The following is a 12,516-nucleotide window of genomic DNA, read 5'->3' on the forward strand; positions in this document are numbered from 1 at the left end:
TCATTTTGTAATAACAATGAGCGTTTTGAAACTTAGAATTGTGGAATAATCCATGTGTTTTCCCATCACAGATGCTGTCAGACCGACCGAGTTTCTTCAGCCATTTCTGCTCCTGCCAGTGAAACCTCATCAGGTTGAGTCATGTCCTTTAGGGACAGACATTTGCCATTGCTGTGCGACCTCGCTTAGATGTGACTCAACCCGCACCGTGATGCATTTGCCTTCTGAAATGGCCGATTAATCTATTCAATTGTACTTCAAAGGAAATCAGGGATGGACAATAAATTGTGACTTTGCCAATTACTCTTCCATGAATGACTATGTTAAAGTTCAAAGATGAGGAAGTGGCAGAAATGATGCTATTTGATGGAATTTAACACAAATACTTCTTTTCTTGACGGGTAGTTTCTTATAATCACTAGTAATCCTCGGATAAATTTAAACTTCATTATATAATACGCATACCATCCTGTCTCGGTGTTGGACTTGCCTTTGCTTGATTACATCCCCACCTAGAGTTTTGCATAGTATTACACCGTAAGTTAAAATAAAAAGTTCTTCTGGTAAATCTAATAACATGAATGAGACGTTTGGAAATTGCTACTGGAGTGACTCGTACTGATTTTCTTTGCTACAAGCTAAAATGTATTTATGCAGCATTTGCTTAATTTTTCACCACTTTTCAATGTTAATTATTCAACACCAGAAGTTTAAAAAAACCCATGCTGCAATGAGGGTGATCTACAAGTTAACTCTATTGATACATCCCAATGTCATTTTGTAATAACAATAAGCTTTTTGAAACTTAGAATTGTGGAATAATCCATATTTATAGTTTAAGGCGCTGTGGCGTGTGTGTCCAATTGTGAAATGGAAGGTGCCATTTCTTTAATTAATATGATTCAATGATTGTGTTCCATATCACAATGTCAACTTGGAACTTCACACACTTTAAACATTGATGCAAGATATGTCAGTTCAACAAAGGAGGAAAAAGGGGAATAAATGAGTGAATGTTGAAAATATTACGTTGAATAATGAAGATAGCCGGCTTGTTAGTCCATTTCACAGTAATGATAAAGTGAACCACATTGTCAGGACTCACATTTTCAACCTTCAAGTCTTTTCATAGTTACCGATAGAATATTTTTATTCCAAATTAATTGAGGTAATTATTGATTTTTACAAATTATTAATTTACAAGAAATGTTAGCTGAGCGAATATTGTTTTACGCTTGTAAGTTAGTGGTACCAGGAACTGATTGATGTCATCCAGATTTATTCTTGTTGGCTTTCAAAAGCCCAGTTTTGCTTTTTTTATATACTTGTAAGTAAAGCGTCTCAAAAGATGAGATCACTGGGCCAATTTTCTATGTAAGAGGTCATATTTACTTTGGGAGATAATTCTGACTCAATTGCCATTTCAAGATTATGCTTATCTGGAAGAAAAGTGATGATTTGTTTTCTCACTTAATGTGTAAGACTGTATTATGAAAAACAAAAATACTTAATAATGCCATTATGTAAATAAGAAAATAAGAAAATATGTTAATCGATAATATAACATTCTCCCATTTGAAGAAAGCCTGGATGTTGAAGTCAAAATTTTAAAAGTGGTAAAACAAAGGTTTGGATTACTTCAGTAAGCACAACATAACTGCAATCCTTGTCAAAAACAGTGGTTAGTAGTAATCATATAACCAGTAACCATATGAAACAGCATAGTTCCATCCATAAACAAACAAAAACTGGAATTGCTGGAGAAACAATGAAGGTCTGGCAACATCTGTGAAGATAAAATAAACAATTTGAGTCCAGTGACCTTTCTTCAGAAATGACAGCAGCTCAGAAAAAAAGATATTTATGCTGATGAAAAGGAACAGATTAATGGATAAAAATGATAGTAAAATCTGGATTTAATTGGATGTTAGTGATTTAAAATTAAACGTGACTCAAGAAAGATATTTCGCATCAGTGGCTAAGTTTCATAAGTTGTAAAACTGAACTTAAAAAGACAATACAATAATATAAATGATTGATTAAGAAGAAATCTGCATTAGTCCTGAGGATATCTTAAGTGCATCACAGGCAATTAGTACTGTTTTTGAAGTGTAGTCACTGTTGTAATGCAGGAAATGTAGCCGTTGACTTCTGCAAAGTCCCACAAGCATAATGAGATAAATAACCAGATAACTTGTTGTAGTGGTATTGTTAGGCCATTGTTATAACATTGTATCTTGTATTAGATTAGGAAGGAAGTGTGCATATACAGTACACACTTCCCACTGTATGTCAAATGTAGCTTGCAAAGCAACAGCTGTCATTTAACATCACAGACCTTAAAGAAACCATTTGATTATCATTGTCCAAACTCTCTGAAAGAGCTCTCTGCCTAATGTCATTTAAGTGCCTATTCATTGTTCTTTTTTCTATTTTAAATGATTATCCACTTTTTTTAAAAAAGCAGTTATAGATTCTACTTACCAGAGAATTTGTTTCTCATAAGACCTTCTTAGTCTTAACAAAATGCTCATTTAAAGAAAAATTACTGAGTTGCATACTGTATGCTCACCTCAATGATATAGGCAAGATAATTTGTTTATTGTGAAGTTCCAGCTGTAATTTGAATTTTCCATAATATCAGGTTACTTTATATAGATTTCAACAAGCAGAGAAATAATGTATATCCTGCTTTTGCACATGGATGAATATACATATAAATATTACTTATTATAAATACAATCACACATTCAAATATAACACATTAGTTTTGATTCTAGGTGATTTTTAAAACATATCAGTGTTACAAGCAGCATTCAACAGCTTTGCAGCTCTACTTTAGAATTAAGCTTGAAAACACGCTTGCATCAAATATTCAGAGCCACAGCAAGATGTGAGTTTATGTAATAAATGAACATCTCAACTTTCATGTTGCCAGTTGACAAAGAACCTGTCAAATTTATGCTCAACTTGCTGCGACTTTCAGCAGTCTGTCATTTGAAAGAGGCAGCAGAGGCATAACTGGCCGAATAGCTCCTACTCTGGTGGATAATTCCAAGATTTTGTGATTCTATCTCAGAAGTCCCTTGGAATGTCTCAGTTTGATCCCAGTAATAATGGACATGTGAGTAAGATGGCCTCATAGCCAACACTAATTTTACTTTTGGAAGAGAACCAAAAGAACACTGGACCCATTATTTTTATAAACCAACTACAATTAGTTTACCTTGACCTATCTGAAACAAGCTAAATCTAAGAAACTTAGGTACAAGTTGACAAGCACTAAGTTGAAAAAAACACAAGCCAACTATGAGCATCAGTTAGTTCAGGTCATACTGTCAATCAATAGCTTTTTTTCTGTTCCTTATGTGATTATCACTCATCTAGACTTGCAAAAACCTGGTATTTCAAAAGTACTGACTGTTGGTTAATGTGATGTGAAAAGTTGAATTGATATACACGATTGCTGTAAATTGAGCTAAAGGTTTCCCAACATTCCAACACTATGCAATATTGCAGAAGGCAAAACGTATAAGAAAATGCATTTTGGCAGTGCTTGAGTTTGGAACATTTGGAAAAGATGTGAACCATGAGGACTTTAAGTTTTTTTTCTAGAATGCACTAAAGATTTATAACCTCTCTTTCACACCCTTTCCTCCACCTTCATTCCCTGACTAATTGAATTCTTGATGGTTTGGTTCATTTTCAGAGTGATGACCTTCAAATGACTTTTTTGGGAGGGAGTGGTGTGTTAGTAATGTCTCTGATTTGGTAATCCAGAACCCAGGTCCATTTTTGGAGGGCATGTGTTAAAATCCAAGAATGGCAGATAGCAAAATTTGAATTCAATCAAACCTAGAATTAAACATAAGTCTAATGGTAAACAGTGTGGTTTGTTGTTCAAAATCCACCCGGTCATTAATATTCTTCAGGGGAAGAAATCTAACCACATGTGACTCCAGACCCAGAGCAATGTAGTTGCCTTTTAAATGTCCTTTCAAATGGCTGAGCAAAGCATTCAATTCAAGGGCAATTGAGGGTAGAAAGTAAATGTAGGCCTGGCCAGCACCAGCTATATTCCCTGAATGAATAAGAAAAGTAAGAAAAATTACAAGTTATAGATATTTCCGATCTGAGAATTGAGCCAGACTTCAATGCAAACTTTCAGAATCCAGACTTTTCCATTGAGAATTTTGCTTATTTCCATCAACAGGCAATGAAAATTAATTGGCCTCAATATCCAGTTCTCTGTGTTTGCTGATAAAATTCACCATTGCTTTACATATCATATAATCTTCTCAAATCACCTTTCTTAGCGTTTCTGTATGTATGCTGCTACATTACAAGTTTCCCGTTAACAGTGAAGGTGCATTACTAGTCTTCAATGGAGAGACATAGTGACAGAAATTTGTGGAATAAATTTTCCATTGACTGTTTTGATTTATCAAACTCATGAATCACACTTCAGTGAAGTACAATCAATTATGTTAATCATATCATTCACATCACAACTATGAAATTTATTCATTGCAATTAGCATTTTAGTCACTCTCTTGTAAAATGTTGATTTTAATCATATTTCATCTTTTCAGTTTGATCCAACTGCTTCATAACACAAACACTTTTGTTTCCATTAGCATCTAGTCAGATCTTTCAACTGGCTATCTTCAAATCACCAACTAGCCGAGTTCAGGAGCATGTAGCCCAGACATATGTGCAAGCATTGTAGTAGCAAGGAGTTCAACTCACCACGGATTAAAGAAACCTAAATTTACTCTAATTTTAAAGAAATGGGGACCTGGTGTGAAATTTTCTAAAGCGTTGAGTGAGGTGGGTGATAGAGTTGAGAAAATAAGGTGAGAATGAAAAAGTCAGGTACCCAAAGTTGAGAAATATTTTTTGGTTCTCCCCTTAAAGATTGAAGTGGCGAATTTTGAATCTCAGTCATGAGTGATGCATATCTTATTTTCATGCATTAGCATTTCATTAATAGCTAATCTTGCCTTATTGCCCCATTCCCATTCTTCCTTCTTTCTCCAAGAAATAAGATGGTGCCAATTCCCAACATGAAAGTCAGAGCTATTACCTGATGCCACAGCTAGCCACTTGCTTCTTGGCCTTCATACAGCACCACCATCTCCAAGCTGGTCTCTTGCACTTCACCATGCAGGTGGGCACTACTAGACTACTGCCACATCATTGGGCGGCACAGTGGCTCAGTGGTTAGCACTGCTGCCTCATAGTGCCAGGGACTCAGGTTCGATTCTTGCTTCGGGTAACTGTGTGGAATTTGCACATTCTCCCATGTTTGCATGGGTTTCCTCTGGGTGCTCTGGTTTCCTCCCATAGTCTGAAGGTCAGGAGAACTGGCCATGCTAAATTGCTTGTAGTGCTAGGTGCATTAGTCAGGGCTAAATATAGGATAGGAGAATGGGCCTGAGTGGGCTACTCCTCAAAGGATCAGTGTGAACTTGTTGGACCAAATGGCCTGTTTCCATACAGTAGGGAATCTAATCATTATGGCTGCTTTCAGATAAGCTCAGGGATGATTTCAATCCTTCAGGACTTCACTTTGGAGCACACAGCACTCATGCCTTACATGCTCCTGTTAGTTTATTTAACATGTATGGACACACATACATTACATGCATTGGTACAGGATGACTCTTATACCCCTTAGTCTACTTTCTTAACCACTCATTCACATTTAAGGCTGCATCACATCTTCAGGTTTTCTCACTGAAGTGTTTCTTTCTGGAGATGCCTTTGAAGAAGGTGCAAAAAGCACAATGAATTGGACTCTAGGTTTGCCTCTTTTATCTCCCTTTGCATTCTTCTTGAAGATTCTCTTGCCTGTATCCAATACCATAATAGGACAGGAAGGTCCAATGAGATGATTAATTTCCATATTTGAGAGATTACAGAATATGGTTTTGAATCTTCAACTGTGAAGAGGATTGATGAGGGCAGAGAGATAGAGGTGATCTATATGGACTCCAGTAAGGCGTTCGACAAGGTTCCCATGGGACACTGGTTAGCAAAGTTAGATCTCATGGAATACAGGGAGAACTAGTCATTTGGATACAGAACTGGTTCAAAAACAGAAGGTGTTGGTGGAGGATTGTTTTTCAGATTGGAGACCTGTGACCAGTGGAGTGCCACAAGGATCAGTGCTGGGTCCACTACTTTTCATCATTTATATGAATGATTTGGATGTGAGCTTAAGAGGTTTAGTTATTAAGTTTGCGGATGACTCCAAAGTTGGATGTGAATTGGACAGCGACAAAGGTTACCTTGGATTACAATGGGATCTTGGCCCATCTGATCAATGGGGAGAAAGTGAGGGCTGCAGATGCTGGAGATCAGAGCTGGAAATGTGTTGCTGGAAAAGCGCAGAAGGTCAGGCAGCATCCAGGGAACAGGAGAATCGACGTTTCGGGCATAAGCCCTTCTTCAGGGCTTATGCCTGAAACGTCGATTCTCCTGTTCCCTGGATGCTGCCTGACCTGCTGCGCTTTTCCAGCAACACATTTCCATCTGATCAATGGGCTGAGGAGTGGCAGATGGAGTTTAATTTAGATAAATGCAAGGTGCTACATTTTGGGAAAGGAAATCTGAACAGGACTTATACACTTAATGGTAAGTTATGTTGCGGTGGTTAGGCCATTTTTGGAATATTGCATGCAGTTCTGGTCTTCCTATTGGAAGGATGTTGTGAAACTCGAAAGGGTTCAGAAAAGATTTACAAGGATGTTGCCAGGATTGGAGGATTTGAGCTATAGGGAGAGGTTGAAAAGGCAAGGGCTGTTTTCCCTGGAGCATCGGAGGCTGAGGGGTGACCTTATAGAGGTTTATAAAATCATGAGGAGCATGGATAGGGTAAATAGTCAAGGTCTTTTCCCTGAGGTGGGGGAGTGAGGGCACAGATTTAGGGTAAGAAGGGAAAGATATAAAAGAGACCTAAGGGGCAATATTTTCTCGCAGAGGGTGGTGCGTGTGTGGAATGAGCTGCCGGAGGAAGTGGTGGAGGCTAGTAGAATTGCAACACTTAAGAGGCATCTGGATGAGTATATGAATAGGAAGGGTTCAGAGGGATATGGGCTTGGTGCTGGCAGGTGGGATTAGATTAGGTTGAGATATCTGGTCAGCATGGACAAGTTGGACCAAAGGGTCTGTTTCCGTGCTGTACACTTCTATGACTCTATAAGTGCTGTCTTTATCACGCTATGCCTCTGGCCTCCTACTGAGCTGGATGCCACCAAGTCTGCAGAGCATTGTTCTGACAAAGCAGTTTCACTGGAGGAGATGTAAGCAATAGTTCATTTAGAAACAAGGTGACTGTTAACAGCTGACCAGGCAATTCCAGGCCTGTCTGGTTTCAATAGGAAGTTGATTGTCCAAGGCCTAACTGCATGAATACTGATTATTCCAGCTCTGCAGTTTGCAAATTGCAGAGTCTGGCTAGGTTTAAACTTGGCTTCCACATTTCGGGTTTGTATCCATGCTTATTAAAAATTGTCAGTATTTCTGTAACAATCCTCGAGATCAGGGTCACCTGACCACAGGGGATGAGCTCTTAATGGAGTGAAAGGGAATTAAGTCATTCAGGTAATGCGACTACATTGTCAAGGGCTTATCCAGTCTCAGTCCAAGGGATTGGTCAATGAGGCTCTTGGTCTCACAAGTGTCTGAGGATCAGTGCCCTTGAAATCTGGATATTGTGTTGCAGTCAGTCCTATGGGTAGAATATAACTGGACTTGGGATCATGTTGGACTGCTCTACAGATGTAATTCAAGAGCTGGTCCAATCTCAGTCAGAGCATCCCTGCCAGGACAATCCAGGATGTGGGCCATGGTCAGTCCAGGGAGTTTGGGTATTCACGTCCAGTGATTGCATCCCTTGGCTGTCTGTGTAGTCCTGAGGAAAGTGGGGTGCTCAAGTCTGAACTTGGCTTTCATTCGAATGCACTGTTGAGGGAATCTTGCTGGTGAAAGGGGGCAATTTCTGCCAGAGGAGTGAAATTTCATACAGCTTAGGTGGGATGGTTAGCTGCGGGTGGGCATTTTATACAATTTACAATTGACACTCACCTCAATTTGAATACAGTAGATGAGCTCATGGCTCAGGGGGGATAAATGGAAAACGTTAACAGCAATATAAGGGAAATAAATGAAAATGGAGGAAGGCTGAAATGTAATCAGGAATTCAGGGACAATAAAACAAAAGGGATCATGAAGGATGAGGTATTCTGATTATTCTCAGGTGGAGCCTGCAACTCACTCACAAGGACATGAAATTCAAACTGAGCCATCTTCATACCAAACTCAATAGCACGGTATGGAAAAAAAAAAGGGTGCTGCCACATGCAAAATGGAGGAAGTAAATTACTTTTTTTTCCTTCAGGGATGGAATAAAATGATTTGCATGTGAGGCCATGTTAAGGGCAATGGTAATAATCATGCATCCACTAATGGTCATCCATTTGTCGTGAAATTAGATTCTATCAAAAGATCATTCTTCTGGCAACCATGAACATCAAAAATCAGGCTCTCAGATAATCATGACCATGACTTACTTGTATGAATTAGTACCCTATTATGATCAATATGCAAACGCATACTTAGAAGTCTCATCTGGCTTTGCAATTCCTGCATCACTTTTTATCCATGTCATAGGAACACAACGCTTCAGAGCCACAATACTTCAGAGCTAACTGAAAGTGTGCAAAAGCATGATCTGTAATGTTCAGGGATAGCTTTCTTTGAGATGGTGTGCTATCGTCGAGGTGAACTGCTTACATTTAACTCACCCAACTTGGCATCTGCAATTTGGCTCTGCAATGTCTGCATAAATTCACAGAGTTTAGAGCTTTATATTGAAGTATGACATTGGTTTCCTTGTTAAGGTGAAACTTACATGTCACACTGTGTGAGGGCACTACATCTCACTTTATTGTGATTGGTGTGAGGGATCCGTTGTACTATTACTGAAATGCTGTTCTTTTTCCAGTATTCCCCACAGATTATCCACTCACTCATCTGAAAAGGAACCAGTGCTAGGAGGATTTCTTGTGATAATTTCTGACCAGGCAATGAGAGTAGAAGAAGACATCAGCTCGAGCCAGCCCCTTGTCACCAAGCCTCCTAACAAATGGAAACTTCATTGGCGTCTGCACAGTCTCAAGTGGGAGCTCCAGCAGCTGAAGTTCCCCCAGATGGAGTAGAATGACCAGAACCCAAATATACCAGCATTACTGCCATTATCTGCAGCTGTCAGAAACACACTGCAGGCATAGACTAAAGATGTCTACGATCATTGTCACCAAATGTCATCTGTTAGAGTAGGGCTTGTCCGCATCAGGGTCATATTGTCAGCTGTTTGTTCCATGGATCAATTAAAGATCTGTACAGCTTCCCCCAAACTATTAATGCATCTAGGGATGCACAGATGCCATTTTCTTTAATTATATCAGTTTATAATATTTCCTCATGATGAGGAGAATAAAACAGATAGGGCTTCCCACCATCGCTAGTTTCCCCCAGGTGCATGGCACCCATAAAGCATTGAGAGCATCCTTTCACCAACCTATAGAGTGTGTCAACCAATAAGGCTACCACTCTATCAATGTCCAGCTTAGCTGTGACCATCGATGCCAGCTTCTGGAGATGTGAGGCAGATATTCTGGATGCTGCCATGATGCATATACATTCTGGAGAGCTCACTGTGTGCTTTCAAGTTCCTTAGGCCTTACAGGGCTGGCTGATGGCAGACAAGGGCCACACACTCCATACATGGCTGATGACATCTTTATAATACCTTCAATATGATGCAGAACATCAAAACAAAGCTTCCCATGTTTCTACCACAGCAAGAGTGGAACAGAAAATAGGCCTCCTTACGATTAAGTTTCAATGTGTGAAATGCTCCAGGAGGTTTGCAGTATTATACAGTTGGGGTTATACCCATCATTGCGGCATGCCGTGTCCTTCATAACTGGAACTGACAAAGGGTGATATCCAAATGTTTATGAAGTTTGGGATCAAGAGCAATCTTCTGCAGATAAAGTTGAAGATATTGACCTGGAGGGACATCTGAGAGATCGTGATAGAGCTATGTACAATTGCAAGAGGCCAGATGGAATTTCAATGCAACCCACTTCCAGGCAGAATGGAAGCTGCAGAAGGACTTGGACAATCTGAGAAAGTGGGTAACAAAGTGCAAATGGAATACACTGTGGGAAAGTGTGAGGGTATGCACTTTGGTAGGAAGAATAAAGGCATAAACTATTTTCTAAAGGAGAAAAGCCTTCAGAAATCTGAAGCACAAAGGAACTTGGGAGTCCCAATTCAGGATTCTCTTAAGGTTGGCATGCAGGTTCAGTTGGCAGTTAGGAAGACAAATGCAATATCAGCATTCATTTTAAGTGGGCTAGAATACAAGAGCAGAGGTGTACTGCTGATGTTGCATAAGGGCTCTGAGCAGATTTTGGCCCCATATCTAAGAAAGGATTTGTTGGCCTTGGAGGGGGGTCCAGAGGAAGTTTGCAAAAATGAACCAGTGCAAAAGGGCTTGTCAAAAAAGGAACGATTGAGGACTCACAGTCTGTACTTAATGAAGTTTAGAAGGATGAGGTGGGGGTTTCATTGAAACTTACAGAATATTGAGAGGCCTGGATAGAATGGACATGGAGAAAATGTTTCCATTAGAAGGAGAGATGGCATAGCCTCAGAGTGATGGGGCAACTCTTTAGAATTGTGATGAGGAGAAATTTCTTCAACCAGCGGATGGTGGATTTGTGGAACTCATTGCTTTAGAGGACTGTGGAGGCCAGGTCATTGAGTGTCTTTGATAGATAGATAGGTTCTCAATTAGTAAAGGGATCAAAGGCTATGAGGAGAAGCAGGAAAATGGGGTTGAGAAATATATTATCCATGATCGAATGGCAGAACCAACTCAGTGGGCTGAATGGTCTAATTCTGCTCCATATAGCATGATCTTATGAAATGAGCTGGACTTGGACTTAATTTCATTGTGTTATTTTCTGTTGGTTAAATGGTAACCAGCACTGTGCATGTAGACCTGGTTATTTCTGAACTTTCCTGTTGATAAATAAATGTTTTGTTTGTTGTAGTTATACAACAGAATGCATTGCATCTTTAGCTAATCCCATAAAAAGTCTGTATTTTATAGGCGCCTTTTATCAATCATGAGAAAACAGCAGGCAGTGAGGCAGGGCAGTAACATGGTATGGCGTTGATGTTGAGTGGCTTTTAAGGCTTCAACTAAAGTATGGAATCTGAATAAATACAGAGAATGCTGGAGAAACTCAGCAGATCTGGCAGTATAGTGGAGAGAGTAACAAAAGTAATATTTTAAATCTGGTATGACCTCTTCAGAACTGAATGGTATCGCAATTTTTTAAATATACGTTTGACACAGGCAGAGGCCCAGCGCAAATGACAAGGGTTACCAATGGTAGAGAGATGTGAAACAGAGGCAATTTGTTTTCTCTACTAAGTGCAATGTAAACAAAAAACAAACAAGACAAGGCTGAATGGTGGAGGTGGAGGAGGGAGGGGTAGAGAGAATGTAAGAGAATCTGAAGTTATTATTTTCAGCATTAAAACTGCAAGTTTATAAAATGCCTAAATGGAAAATGAGGTGTTGTTCTTTGAGCTCGTGTTATTCTTCATTGGAACATTGCAGAAGGCCCAGACAGAAATGTTAACATGAAAGCAAGATGGTGCATTGAAATTTGATTGCTGAATTTGATACTGAGCATTTCGGTGCACCAAGATCTCCAGATCCCTGCCAGCAAAACAGAGCACCTACTAGCCTATCTGCACCATTTCCTGACTTCAAAGTGTGTAGGACCAGAGTGTAAGGACCACAGTTTGCGAAGTGTTGTGCTGTAGGGATTTAGGTCAGCTCCAAGCAACCTGAACTTCACAAAGTTCTGGCAGTGGTGAGAATTTCCACCATATGAAGTTTGCAGCAAACTCCAAACTAAATACTAAAAGCAGTTAGGTGTTCATATAAAACCAAGGCGTGTCTGGGATCTTAGACAAATAAGTAAACAAGGGTATTGGCAGTCCAGTACAAAAATCTTGTGTATATTAAGTTAGCCTGACTCCTTAATAGTGATTGGTGATATTTTTCAGAAGCTAATCCAAGTTCAGGTATTTTCTGCAGAGTTGATGCAGTAAACTTCGAAGAAACCAGTTTTTTTCACCAACAAAAGTCCACACCAAAATAAACATAATTTGGAGGAAAGGTTTGACCTGAGCACTGTCGTAATATAAGCCTATTATTTGCATCACTGCGAGTTAGCTATAGTGCATGCATTTGCACTTACCTTATTCCCAGGATAATTTGGGTGCATAAATTTAGTGCTAAAATGGCATATTCCCTCTTCAGTTGCAAATGCTTGTCCCCTAACCCCAACCCAATGAGTTGATGCTCTACCAATCCATCGGAATTATGGGGCTTAAGTTTTGATATTATAATTACTTATG

This window comes from Chiloscyllium plagiosum, unplaced genomic scaffold (assembly GCF_037043375.1).
Source record: "Chiloscyllium plagiosum isolate Xiang-an unplaced genomic scaffold, Cpla_swu_hap1 HiC_scaffold_28, whole genome shotgun sequence".
NCBI lineage: Eukaryota > Metazoa > Chordata > Chondrichthyes > Orectolobiformes > Hemiscylliidae > Chiloscyllium > Chiloscyllium plagiosum.